This window comes from Corythoichthys intestinalis, chromosome 7, assembly GCF_030265065.1.
Source record: "Corythoichthys intestinalis isolate RoL2023-P3 chromosome 7, ASM3026506v1, whole genome shotgun sequence".
Taxonomy (NCBI): domain Eukaryota; kingdom Metazoa; phylum Chordata; class Actinopteri; order Syngnathiformes; family Syngnathidae; genus Corythoichthys; species Corythoichthys intestinalis.
In genome coordinates, this window is record NC_080401.1 from 39,144,527 (window position 1) to 39,154,878 (window position 10,352).

Here is a 10,352-nt window from a genome sequence, read left to right on the forward strand (position 1 = left end):
TCAGAGTCCAGAGTGCTAGCCATTACACCATGGAAGCCTTTCACATTTATAAAGAAGGTGTTTGTTTCAAAAGGCATGGCATGAGGTCCTGGTTTTCATTGTACTGTTGCTGCTGCGGGTAACAAAAGATTAAGGTTCCACCGAGACTTGAACTCGGCTTGCTGGATTCAGAGTGCTAACCATTACACCATGGAACCCTTTCATTCTTCAAGACAGGGTGTTTGTTTCAAATGGCATGGCATGAGGTCCTGGTTTTCATTGTACTGTTGCTTCTGCGGGGAACAAAAGCTCAAGGTTCCACCGAGACTTGAACTCGGATCACTGGATTCAAAGTCCAGAGTGCTAACCATTACACCATGGAACCCTTTCATTCTTCAAAACAAGGTGTTTGTTTCAAAAGGCATGGCATAAGGTCCTGATTTTGATTGTGCTGTTGCTGCTGCGGGTAACAAAAGCTTAAGGTTCCCCCGAGACTTGAAGTCGGATCACGAGACTCAAAGTCCAGAGTGCTAGCCATTACACCATGGAACCCTTTCGTTCTTCAAAACAGGGTGTTTGTTTAAAAAGGCATGGCATGAGGTCCTTGTTTTCATTGCACTGTTGCTGCTGCGGGTAACAAAAGCTTAAGGTTCCACCAAGACTTGAACTCGGATCACTGGATTCAGAGTGCAAGCCATTACACCATGGAACCTTGTCACACTTTCAAACAGGGTGTTTGATTCAAAAGGCATGCCATGAGGTTTTGGTTATCATTGTACTGTTGCTTCTGCGGGGAACAAATCCTCAAGGTTCCACCGAGATTTGAACTCAGATCACTGGATTCAAAGTCCAGAGTGCTAGCCATTACACCATGGAACCCTTTCATTCTTCAAAACAAGGTGTTTGTTTCAAAAGACATGGCATGAGGTCCTGATTTTGACCGCGCTGTTGCTGCTGCGGGTAAAAAAAAGCTTAAGGTTCCACCAAGACATGAACTCTGATCACTGGATTCAGAGTCCAGAGTGCTTGCCATTACACTATGGATCCCATTCTCATTCTGAAGTTGGTGTATTGTTTCAAAAGGAATGGCAGGTGGTCCTGGTTTTCAATGTACTGTTGCTACTGCGGGTAACAAAAACTTAAGGCTCCACTGAGACTTGAACTCGGATTGCTAGAGTCAGAGTCCAGAGTGCTAGCAATTACACCATGGAACCCACTCTCCTTCTAAAGTGGGTGTATTGTTTCAAAAGGCATGGCATGTGGTCCTGGTTTTCATTGAACTGTTACATGTAACAAATCCTCAAGGTTCAACCGAGACTTAAACTCGGATCACTGGTTTCAGAGTCCAGAATGTTAGCCATTACACCATGGAACCCTGGTTTAATTTTTAAACAAGGTGTTTGTTTCAAAAGGCATGGCAGGTGGTCCTGGTTTTCATTGCACTTTTGCTTGTAACAAAATCTGAAGGTTCCACCGAGACTTGAACTCGGATCACTAGACTCAAAGTCCAGAGTGCTAGCCATTACACCATGGAACCCTTTCGTTCTTCAAAACAGGGTGTTTGTTTAAAAAGGCATACCATGAGGTTTTGGTTTTCATTGTACAGTTGCTGCTGCGGGTAACAAAAGCTTAAGGTTCCACCGAGACTTGAACTCAGATTGCTAGATTCAGAGTCCAGAGGGCTAGCCATTACACAATGGAACCCTTACACACTAACAAACAGGGTGTTTGTTTCAAAATGCATGGCAGGTGGTCCTAGTTTTGACTGTACTGTTGCAGGCAGCAAATCCTCAAGGTTCCACTGAGACTGGAATTTGGATCACTGGATTCAAAGTCCAGAGTGCTAGCCAATACACCATGGAACCCTTTCATTCTTCAAGACAGGGTGTTTGTTTCAAATGGCATGGCATGGCATGGGGTCCTGGTTTTCATTGTACTGTTGCTTCTGCGGGGAACAAATGCTCAAGGTTCCACCGAGACTTGAACTCGGATCACTGGATTCAAAGCCCAGAGTGCTAACCATTACACCATGGAACCCTTTCATTCTTCAAAACAAGGTGTTTGTTTCAAAAGGCATGGCATAAGGTCCTGATTTTGATTGTGCTGTTGCTGCTGCGGGTAACAAAAGCTTAAGGTTCCCCCGAGACTTGAATTCAGATCACTGGTTTCAGAGTCCAGAGTGCTAGCCATTACACCATGGAACCCTTTCGTTCTTCATAACAGGGTGTTTGTTTAAAAAGGCATGGCATGAGGTCCTTGTTTTCATTGTACTGTTGCTGCTGCGGTTAACAGAAGCTTAAGGTTCCACCGAGACTTGAACTCGGATCACTGGATTCAGAGTGCTAGCCATTACACCATGGAACCCTGTCACACTTTCAAACAGGGTGTTTGATTCAAAAGGCGTGCCATGAGGTTTTGGTTTTCATTGTACTGTTGCTTCTGCGGGGAACAAATCCTCAAGGTTCCACCGAGACTTGAACTCGGATCACTGGATTCAAAGTCCAGAGTGCTCGCCATTACACCATGGAACCCTTTCATTCTTCAAAACAAGGTGTTTGTTTCAAAAGGCATGGCATGAGGTCCTGATTTTGATTGTGCTGTTGCTGCTGCGGGTAACAAAAGCTTAAGGTTCCACCGAGACTTGAACTCTGATCACTGGAAATTAAAGTGCTAGCCATGAGACCATGGAACCCATTCTCATTCTAAAGTGGGTGTATTGTTTCAAAAGGCATGGCAGGTGGTCCTTGTTTTCATTGCACTGTTGCTGGCAACAAAATCTCAAGGTTCCACCGAGACTTGAACTCGGATCACTGGATTCAGAGTCCAGATGGGTAGCCATTACATCTTGGAACCATTTCACACTTACAAACAGGGTATTTTTTTCAAAGGCATGGGAAGAGGTCCCGGTTTTCAATGTACTGTTGCTGCTGTGGGTAACAAAAGCTTAAGGTTCCACTGAGACTTGAACTCGGATTGCTAGAGTCAGAGTCCAGAGTGCTAGCCATTACACCATGGAACCCTGCTCATGCCATGCCTTTTGAAACAAACACCTTCTTTATAAATGTGAAAGGCTTCCATGGTGTAATGGCTAGGACTCTGAATCCAGCAAGCCGAGTTCAAGTCTCAGTGGAACCTTAAGTTTTTGTTACCCGCAGCAGCAACAGTACATTGAAAACCAGGACCTCATGCCATGCCTTTTGAAACAAACACCTTGTTTAAAAATTAAAGACTAAGGTTCCACCGAGACTTGAACTCGGATAACTGGATTCAGAGTCCAGAGTGCTAGCCATTACACCATGGAACCCTGTCACATGCTCACACTGGGTGTTTGATTAAAAAGGCATACCATGAGGTTTTGGTTTTCATTGTACAGTTGCTGCTGCGGGTAACAAATCCTCAAGGTCCACCGAGACTTGAACTCTGATCACTGGAAACTAAAGTGCTAGCCATGAGACCATGGAACCCATTCTCATTCTAAAGTGGGTATATTGTTTCAAAAGGCATGGCAGGTGGTCGTTGTTTTCATTGCATTGTTGCTCCTGCGGGTAACAAATCCTCAAGGTTCCACCGAGACTTGAACTCGGATCACTGGATTCAAAGTCCAGAGTGCTTGCCATCACACCATGGAACCCTTTCATTTTTCAAAACTGGGTGTATTGTTTCAAAAGGCATGGCATGTGGTCCTGGTTTTCATTGAACTGTTACATGTAACAAATCCTCAAGGTTCAACCGAGACTTAAACTCGGATCACTGGTTTCAGAGTCCAGAGTGCTAGCCATTACACCATGGAACCCTTCCGTTCTTCAAAACAGGGTGTTTGTTTAAAAAGGCATGGCATGAGGTCCTGGTTTTCATTGTACTGTTGCTGCTGCGGTTAACAAATCCTGAAGGTTCCACAGAGAACTGAACTCGGATCACTGGAAATTAAAGTGCTCGCCATGAGACCATGGAACCCATTGTCATTCTAAAGTGGGTATATTGTTTCAAAAGTCATGGCAGGTGGTCCCTGTTTTCATTGCATTGTTGCTCCTGCGGGTAACAAATCCTCATGGTTCCACCGAGACTTGAACTCGGATCACTGGAGTCAAAGTACAGAGTGCTAGCCATTACACCATGGAACCCATTCTCGTTCTAAAGTGGGTGTATTGTTTCAAAAGGCATGGCAGGTGGTCCTTGTTTTCATTGCACTTTTACTGGTAACAAAACCACAAGGTTCCACCGAGACTTGAACTCGGATCACTGGATTCAGAGTGCTAGCCTTTACAACACGGAACCCTTTCACACTTTCAAACAGGGTGTTTGATTCAAAAGGCGTGCCATGAGGTTTTAGTTTTCATTGTACTGTTGCTTCTGCGGGGAACAAATGCTCAAGGTTCCTCCGAGACTTGAACTAACATTACACCATGGAACCCTTTCATTCTTCAAAACAAGGTGTTTGTTTCAAAAGGCATGGCATAAGGTCCTGATTTTGATTGTGCTGTTGCTGCTGCGGGTAACAAAAGCTTAAGGTTCCACCGAGACTTGAACTCGGATCACTGGATTCAGAGCCCAGAGTGCTAGCCATTACACCACGTAACCCATTCTCATTCTAAATTGGGTGTATTGTTTCAAAAGGCATGGCAGGTGTTCCTTGTTTTCATTGCACTGTTGCTGGTAACAAAACCTAAAGCTTCCACCGAGACTTGAACTCGGATCACTGGATTCAAAGTCCAGAGTGCTAGCCATTACACCATGGAACCCTTTCATTCTTCAAAACAAGGTGTTTGTTTCAAAAGGCATGGCATGAGGTCCTGATTTTGACAGCGCGGTTGCTGCTGCGGGTAACAAAAGCTTAAGGTTCCACCAAGACTTGAACTCTGATCACTGGATTCAGAGTCCAGAGTGCTAGCCATTACACCATGGATCCCAATCTCATTCGAAAGTTGGTGTATTGTTTCAAAAGGAATGGCAGGTGGTCCTGGTTTTCAATGTACTGTTGCTACTGCGGGTAACAAAAACTTAAGGTTCCACTGAGACTTGAACTCGGATTGCTAGAGTCAGAGTCCAGAGTGCTAGCAATTACACCATGGAACCCACTCTCGTTCTAAAGTGGGTATATTGTTTCAAAAGGCATGGCATGTGGTCCTGGTTTTCATTGAACTGTTACATGTAACAAATCCTCAAGGTTCAACCGAGACTTAAACTCGGATCACTGGTTTCAGAGTCCAGAGTGCTAGCCATTACACCATGGAACCCTTTCGTTCTTCAAAACAGGGTGTTTGTTTAAAAAGGCATGGCATGAGGTCCTTGTTTTCATTGTACTGTTGCTGCTGCGGGTAACAGAAGCTTAAGGTTCCACCGAGACTTGAACTCGGATCACTGGATTCAGAGTGCTAGCCATTACACCATGGAACCCTGTCACACTTTCAAACAGGGTGTTTGATTCAAAAGGCGTGCTATTAGGTTTTGGTTTTCATTGTACTGTTGCTTCTGCGGGGAACAAATCCTCAAGGTTCCACCGAGACTTGAACTCGGATCACTGGATTCAAAGTCCAGAGTGCTAGCCATTACACCATGGAACCCTTTCATTCTTCAAAACAAGGTGTTTGTTTCAAAAGGCATGGCATGAGGTCCTGATTTTGATTGTGCTGTTGCTGCTGCGGGTAACAAAAGCTTAAGGTTCCACCGAGACTTGAACTCTGATCACTGGATTCAGAGTCCAGAGGGCTAGCCATTACATCTTGGAACCATTTCACACTTACAAACAGGGTATTTTTTTCAAAGGCATGGGAAGAGGTCCTGGTTTTCAATGTACTGTTGTTGCTGCGGCTAACTCAGCCTCAAGGTTCCACCGAGACTTGAACTCGGATCACTGGATTCAGAGTCCAGAGTGCTAGCCATTACACCATGGAGCCCTGCTTTAATTTTTAAACAAGGTGTTTGTTTCAAAAGGCATGGCATGAGGTCCTGGTTTACATTGTAGTGTTGCTGCTGCGGGTAACAAAAACCTAAGGTTCCACTGAGACTTGAACTCGGCTTGCTGGATTCAGAGTGCTAGCCATTACACCATGGAACCTTTTCAGTCTTCAAGACAGGGTGTTTGTTTCAAAAGGCATGGCATGAGTTCCTGGTTTTCATTGTACTGTTGCTGCTGTGGGTAACAAAAGCTTAAGGTTCCACCGAGACTTGAACTCAGATTGCTAGATTCACAGTCCTAGCCATGACACCATGGAACCCATTCGCATTCTACAGCGGGTGTATTGTTTCAAAAGGTATGGCATGTGGTCCCGGTTTTCATTGAGCTGTTACATGTAACAAATCCTCAAGGTTCTACCGAGACTTAAACTCGGATCACTGGTTTCAGAGTCCAGAGTGCTGGCCATTACACCATGGAACCCTGGTTTAAATTTTAAACAAGGTGTTTGTTTCAAAAGGCAGGGCAGGTGGTCCTGGTTTTCATTGCACTTTTGCTCGTAACAAAATCTGAAGGTGCCACCGAGACTTGAACTCTGATCACAGGATTCAGAGTCCAGAGTGCTAGCCAATTGACCATGAAACCCTTTGACACGGTCAAACAGGGTGTTTGATTCAAAAGGCATGGCATGACGTCCTGGTTTTCATTAAACTATTAAAGCTGCGGGTAAAAAAAGTTTAAGGTTCGCCCGAGACTTGCACTCGGATCACTGGATTCAGAGTCCAGAGGGCTAGCCATAACAACATGGAACCTTTTCACACTTACAAACAGGGTGTTTTTTTTTTCAAAACGGATGGCAAGAGGTCCTGGTTTTCAATGCACTGTTGTTGCTGCAGGTAACTAATCCTCAAGGTTCCACCGAGACTTGAACGCGGATCACTGGATTCAGAGTCCAGAGGGCTAGCCATTACATCTTGGAACCATTTCACACTTACAAACAGGGTATTTTTTTCAAAGGCATGGGAAGAGGTCCTGGTTTTCAATGTACTGTTGCTGCTGCGGGTAACAAAAACTTAAGGTTCCACTGAGACTTGAACTCGGCTTGCTGGATTCAAAGTCCTAGCCATTACACCATGGAAGCCTTTCACATTTATAAAGAAGGTGTTTGTTTCAAAAGGCATGGCATGAGGTCCTGGTTTTCGTTGTACTGTTGCTGCTGCGGGTAACAAAAGATTAAGGTTCCACCGAGACTTGAACTCGGATCACTGGATTCAGAGTCCAGAGTGCTAGCCATTACACCATGAAACCCTGGTTTGATTTTTAAACAAGGTGTTTGTTTCAAAAGGCATGGCAGGTGGTCCTGGTTTTCATTGCACTTTTGCTCGTAACAAAATCTGAAGGTTCCACTGAGACTTGAACTCGGATCACTAGACTCAAAGTCCAGAGTGCTAGCCATTACACCATCGAACCCTTTCGTTCTTCAAAACAGGGTGTTTGTTTAAAAAGGCATGGCATGAGGTCCTTGTTTTCATTGTACTGATGCTGCTGCGGTTAACAAAAGCTTAAGGTTCCACCGAGACTTGAACTCGGATCACTGGATTCAGAGTAGAGCCTAGTTCGGGCCTTAAAAATCCAGCCCGACCCGACATGGCCCGCTGGTATTGAGGCCCGACCTGGCCCGAGCTCGATCACTTAACTAGATTTGCAGGCCCGAGCCCGAAAAACCCAATTTTTTTTTTTTTTTTTTTTTTGAGTGACGCGGAAAAAACGCAGCAGCAGCAATTTATTTTCATTTCTTCGAGTTGGCAGAAAAAAACGCAAGTTTTCTTAATGTTTAAATAATCTACATATTTTTTTGAGAATTATCAAAGCATTCACACAACGAAATAACGCTGGGAAAGTTTGTTAAACATATTTCTGAGTGTGTGGGATATTGTTCTCACATGGACGCGCCTCTCTGACAAGGAAATGAAAAAGCGGCCGGCGCCACGGCGTTCGTGCACACGCACAAGCAAAAGCGCAATACAGAGAGCCTGCTCTCCATTTATTTTTTTTTTTTGGAGTGACGCGGAAAAAAACGCAGCAGCAGCAATTTATTTTCATTTCTTCGAGTTGGCAGAAAAAAACGCAAGTTTTCTTAATGTTTAAATAATCTACATATTTTTTTGAGAATTATCAAAGCATTCACACAACGAAATAACGCTGGGAAAGTTTGTTAAACATATTTCTGAGTGTGTGGGATATTGTTCTCACATGGACGCGCCTCTCTGACAAGGAAATGAAAAAGCGGCCGGCGCCACGGCGTTCGTGCACACGCACAAGCAGAAGCGCAATACAGAGAGCCTGCTCTCCAATTTTTTATTTTTATTTTTTAAAATAATTTATTAGTCCGGCATGGCGGCCCGACCCGAACTGACCCGAACGTGAATGCTTAAAATGTGGGCCCGACATTCGGGTCGGGTCGGGTTCGGGCTCGGGCACAAAATCTAACCTCTAATTCAGAGTGCTCGCCATTACACCATGAAACCCTGTCACACTTTCAAACAGGGTGTTTGATTCAAAAGGTGTACCATGAGGTTTTGATTGTACTGTTGCTTCTGCGGGGAACAAATCCTCAAGGTTCCACCGAGACTTGAACTCGGATCACTGGATTCAAAGTCCAGAGTGCTAGCCATTACACCATGGAACCCTTTCATTCTTCAAAACAAGGTGTTTGTTTCAAAAGGCATGGCATGAGGTCCTGATTTTGATTGTGCTGCTGCGGGTAACAAAAGCTTAAGGTTCCACCGAGACTTGAACTCGGATCACAGGATTCAGAGTGCTAGCCATTACACCATGGAACCCATTCTCTTTCTAAAGTGGGTGTATTGTTTCAAAAGGCATGGCAGGTGGTCCTTGTTTTCATTGCACTGTTGCTGGTAACAAAATCTCAAGGTTCCACCGAGACTTGAACTCTGATCACTGGATTCAGAGTCCAGAGGGCTAGCCATTACATCTTGGAACCATTTCACACTTACAAACAGGGTATTTTTTTTCAAAGGCATGGGAAGAGGTCCTGGTTTTCAATGTACTGTTGTTGCTGCGGGTAACTCAGCCTGAAGGTTCCACCGAGACTTGAACTCGGATCACTGGATTCAGAGTCCAGAGTGCTAGCCATTACACCATGGACCCCTGCTTTAATTTTTAAACAAGGTGTTTGTTTCAAAAGGCATGGCATGAGGTCCTGGTTTACATTGTAGTGTTGCTGCTGCGGGTAACAAAAACCTAAGGTTCCACTGAGACTTGAACTCGGCTTGCTGGATTCAGAGTGCGAGCCATTACACCATGGAACCTTTTCAGTCTTCAGGACAGGGTGTTTGTTTCAAAAGGCATGGCATGAGTTCCTGGTTTTCATTGTACTGTTGCTGCTGTGGGTAACAAAAGCTTAAGGTTCCACCGAGACTTGAACTCAGATTGCTAGATTCACAGTCCTAGCCATGACACCATGGAACCCATTCGCATTCTGCAGCGGGTGTATTGTTTCAAAAGGCATGGCATGTGGTCCTGGTTTTCATTGAACTGTTACATGTAACAAATCCTCAAGGTTCTACCGAGACTTAAACTCGGATCACTGGTTTCAGAGTCCAGAGTGCTAGCCATTACACCATGGAACCCTGGTTTAATTTTTAAACAAGGTGTTTGTTTCAAAAGGCATGGCAGGTGGTCCTGGTTTTCATTGCACTTTTGCTCGTAACAAAATCTGAATGTGCCACCGAGACTTGAACTCGGATCACAGGATTCAGAGTCCAGAGTGCTAGCCAATACACCATGAAACCCTTTGACACGGTCAAGCAGGGTGTTTGATTCAAAAGGCATGGCATGACGTCCTGGTTTTCATTAAACTATTAAAGCTGGGGGTAAAAAAAGTTTAAGGTTCGCCCGAGACTTGCACTCGGATCACTGGATTCAGAGTCCAGAGGGCTAGCCATTACAACATGGAACCTTTTCACACTTACAAACAGGGTGTTTTTTTTTTCAAAATGGATGGCAAGAGGTCCTGGTTTTCAATGTACTGTTGTTACTGCAGGTAACTAATCCTCAAGGTTCCACCGAGACGTGAACGCGGCTCACTAGATTCAAAGTCCAGAGTGCTAGCCATTAAACCATGGAACCCTTTGTTTCTTCAAAACAGGGTGTTTGTTCAAAAAGGCATGGCATGAGGTCCTGGTTTTCATTGTACTGTTGCTGCTGTGGGTACCAAAAGCTTAAGGTTCCACCGAGACTTGAACTCAGATTGCTAGATTCAGAGTCCAGAATGCTAGCAATTACACAATGGAACCCACTCTCATTCTAGAGCGGGTGTATTGTTTAAAAAAGCATGGCAGGTGGTCCTGGTTTTCATTGTAATGTTGCTGGTAATAAATCAGTAAGGTTCCACCGAGACTTGAACTCGGGCCACTGGATTCAGAGTCCAGAGTGCTAGACATTACACCATGGAACC

General features: G+C 44.6%; 15 non-coding genes across 15 annotated transcripts; all 15 read right to left on the reverse strand.

Moving 5' to 3' along the window:
• Positions 1-292: 292 nt before the first annotated feature.
• Positions 293-364, reverse strand: trnaq-uug (transfer RNA glutamine (anticodon UUG)). Its single transcript has one exon. It is a non-coding gene; the product is annotated as a tRNA-Gln (tRNA).
• A 422-nt stretch (positions 365-786) lies between these two features.
• trnaq-uug (transfer RNA glutamine (anticodon UUG)) lies at positions 787-858 on the reverse strand. The gene has a single exon. It is a non-coding gene; the product is annotated as a tRNA-Gln (tRNA).
• A 586-nt stretch (positions 859-1,444) lies between these two features.
• On the reverse strand, positions 1,445-1,516 carry trnaq-uug (transfer RNA glutamine (anticodon UUG)). The gene has a single exon. It is a non-coding gene; the product is annotated as a tRNA-Gln (tRNA).
• Positions 1,517-1,944: 428 nt separating this feature from the next.
• trnaq-uug (transfer RNA glutamine (anticodon UUG)) lies at positions 1,945-2,016 on the reverse strand. Its single transcript has one exon. It is a non-coding gene; the product is annotated as a tRNA-Gln (tRNA).
• A 422-nt stretch (positions 2,017-2,438) lies between these two features.
• trnaq-uug (transfer RNA glutamine (anticodon UUG)) lies at positions 2,439-2,510 on the reverse strand. The gene has a single exon. It is a non-coding gene; the product is annotated as a tRNA-Gln (tRNA).
• A 701-nt stretch (positions 2,511-3,211) lies between these two features.
• Positions 3,212-3,283, reverse strand: trnaq-cug (transfer RNA glutamine (anticodon CUG)). Its single transcript has one exon. It is a non-coding gene; the product is annotated as a tRNA-Gln (tRNA).
• A 255-nt stretch (positions 3,284-3,538) lies between these two features.
• Positions 3,539-3,610, reverse strand: trnaq-uug (transfer RNA glutamine (anticodon UUG)). Its single transcript has one exon. It is a non-coding gene; the product is annotated as a tRNA-Gln (tRNA).
• Positions 3,611-4,028: 418 nt separating this feature from the next.
• trnaq-uug (transfer RNA glutamine (anticodon UUG)) lies at positions 4,029-4,100 on the reverse strand. The gene has a single exon. It is a non-coding gene; the product is annotated as a tRNA-Gln (tRNA).
• A 546-nt stretch (positions 4,101-4,646) lies between these two features.
• Positions 4,647-4,718, reverse strand: trnaq-uug (transfer RNA glutamine (anticodon UUG)). Its single transcript has one exon. It is a non-coding gene; the product is annotated as a tRNA-Gln (tRNA).
• Positions 4,719-5,468: 750 nt separating this feature from the next.
• trnaq-uug (transfer RNA glutamine (anticodon UUG)) lies at positions 5,469-5,540 on the reverse strand. The gene has a single exon. It is a non-coding gene; the product is annotated as a tRNA-Gln (tRNA).
• A 261-nt stretch (positions 5,541-5,801) lies between these two features.
• trnaq-cug (transfer RNA glutamine (anticodon CUG)) lies at positions 5,802-5,873 on the reverse strand. Its single transcript has one exon. It is a non-coding gene; the product is annotated as a tRNA-Gln (tRNA).
• Positions 5,874-7,108: 1,235 nt separating this feature from the next.
• On the reverse strand, positions 7,109-7,180 carry trnaq-cug (transfer RNA glutamine (anticodon CUG)). Its single transcript has one exon. It is a non-coding gene; the product is annotated as a tRNA-Gln (tRNA).
• Positions 7,181-8,489: 1,309 nt separating this feature from the next.
• trnaq-uug (transfer RNA glutamine (anticodon UUG)) lies at positions 8,490-8,561 on the reverse strand. Its single transcript has one exon. It is a non-coding gene; the product is annotated as a tRNA-Gln (tRNA).
• A 410-nt stretch (positions 8,562-8,971) lies between these two features.
• Positions 8,972-9,043, reverse strand: trnaq-cug (transfer RNA glutamine (anticodon CUG)). The gene has a single exon. It is a non-coding gene; the product is annotated as a tRNA-Gln (tRNA).
• A 1,237-nt stretch (positions 9,044-10,280) lies between these two features.
• Positions 10,281-10,352, reverse strand: trnaq-cug (transfer RNA glutamine (anticodon CUG)). Its single transcript has one exon. It is a non-coding gene; the product is annotated as a tRNA-Gln (tRNA).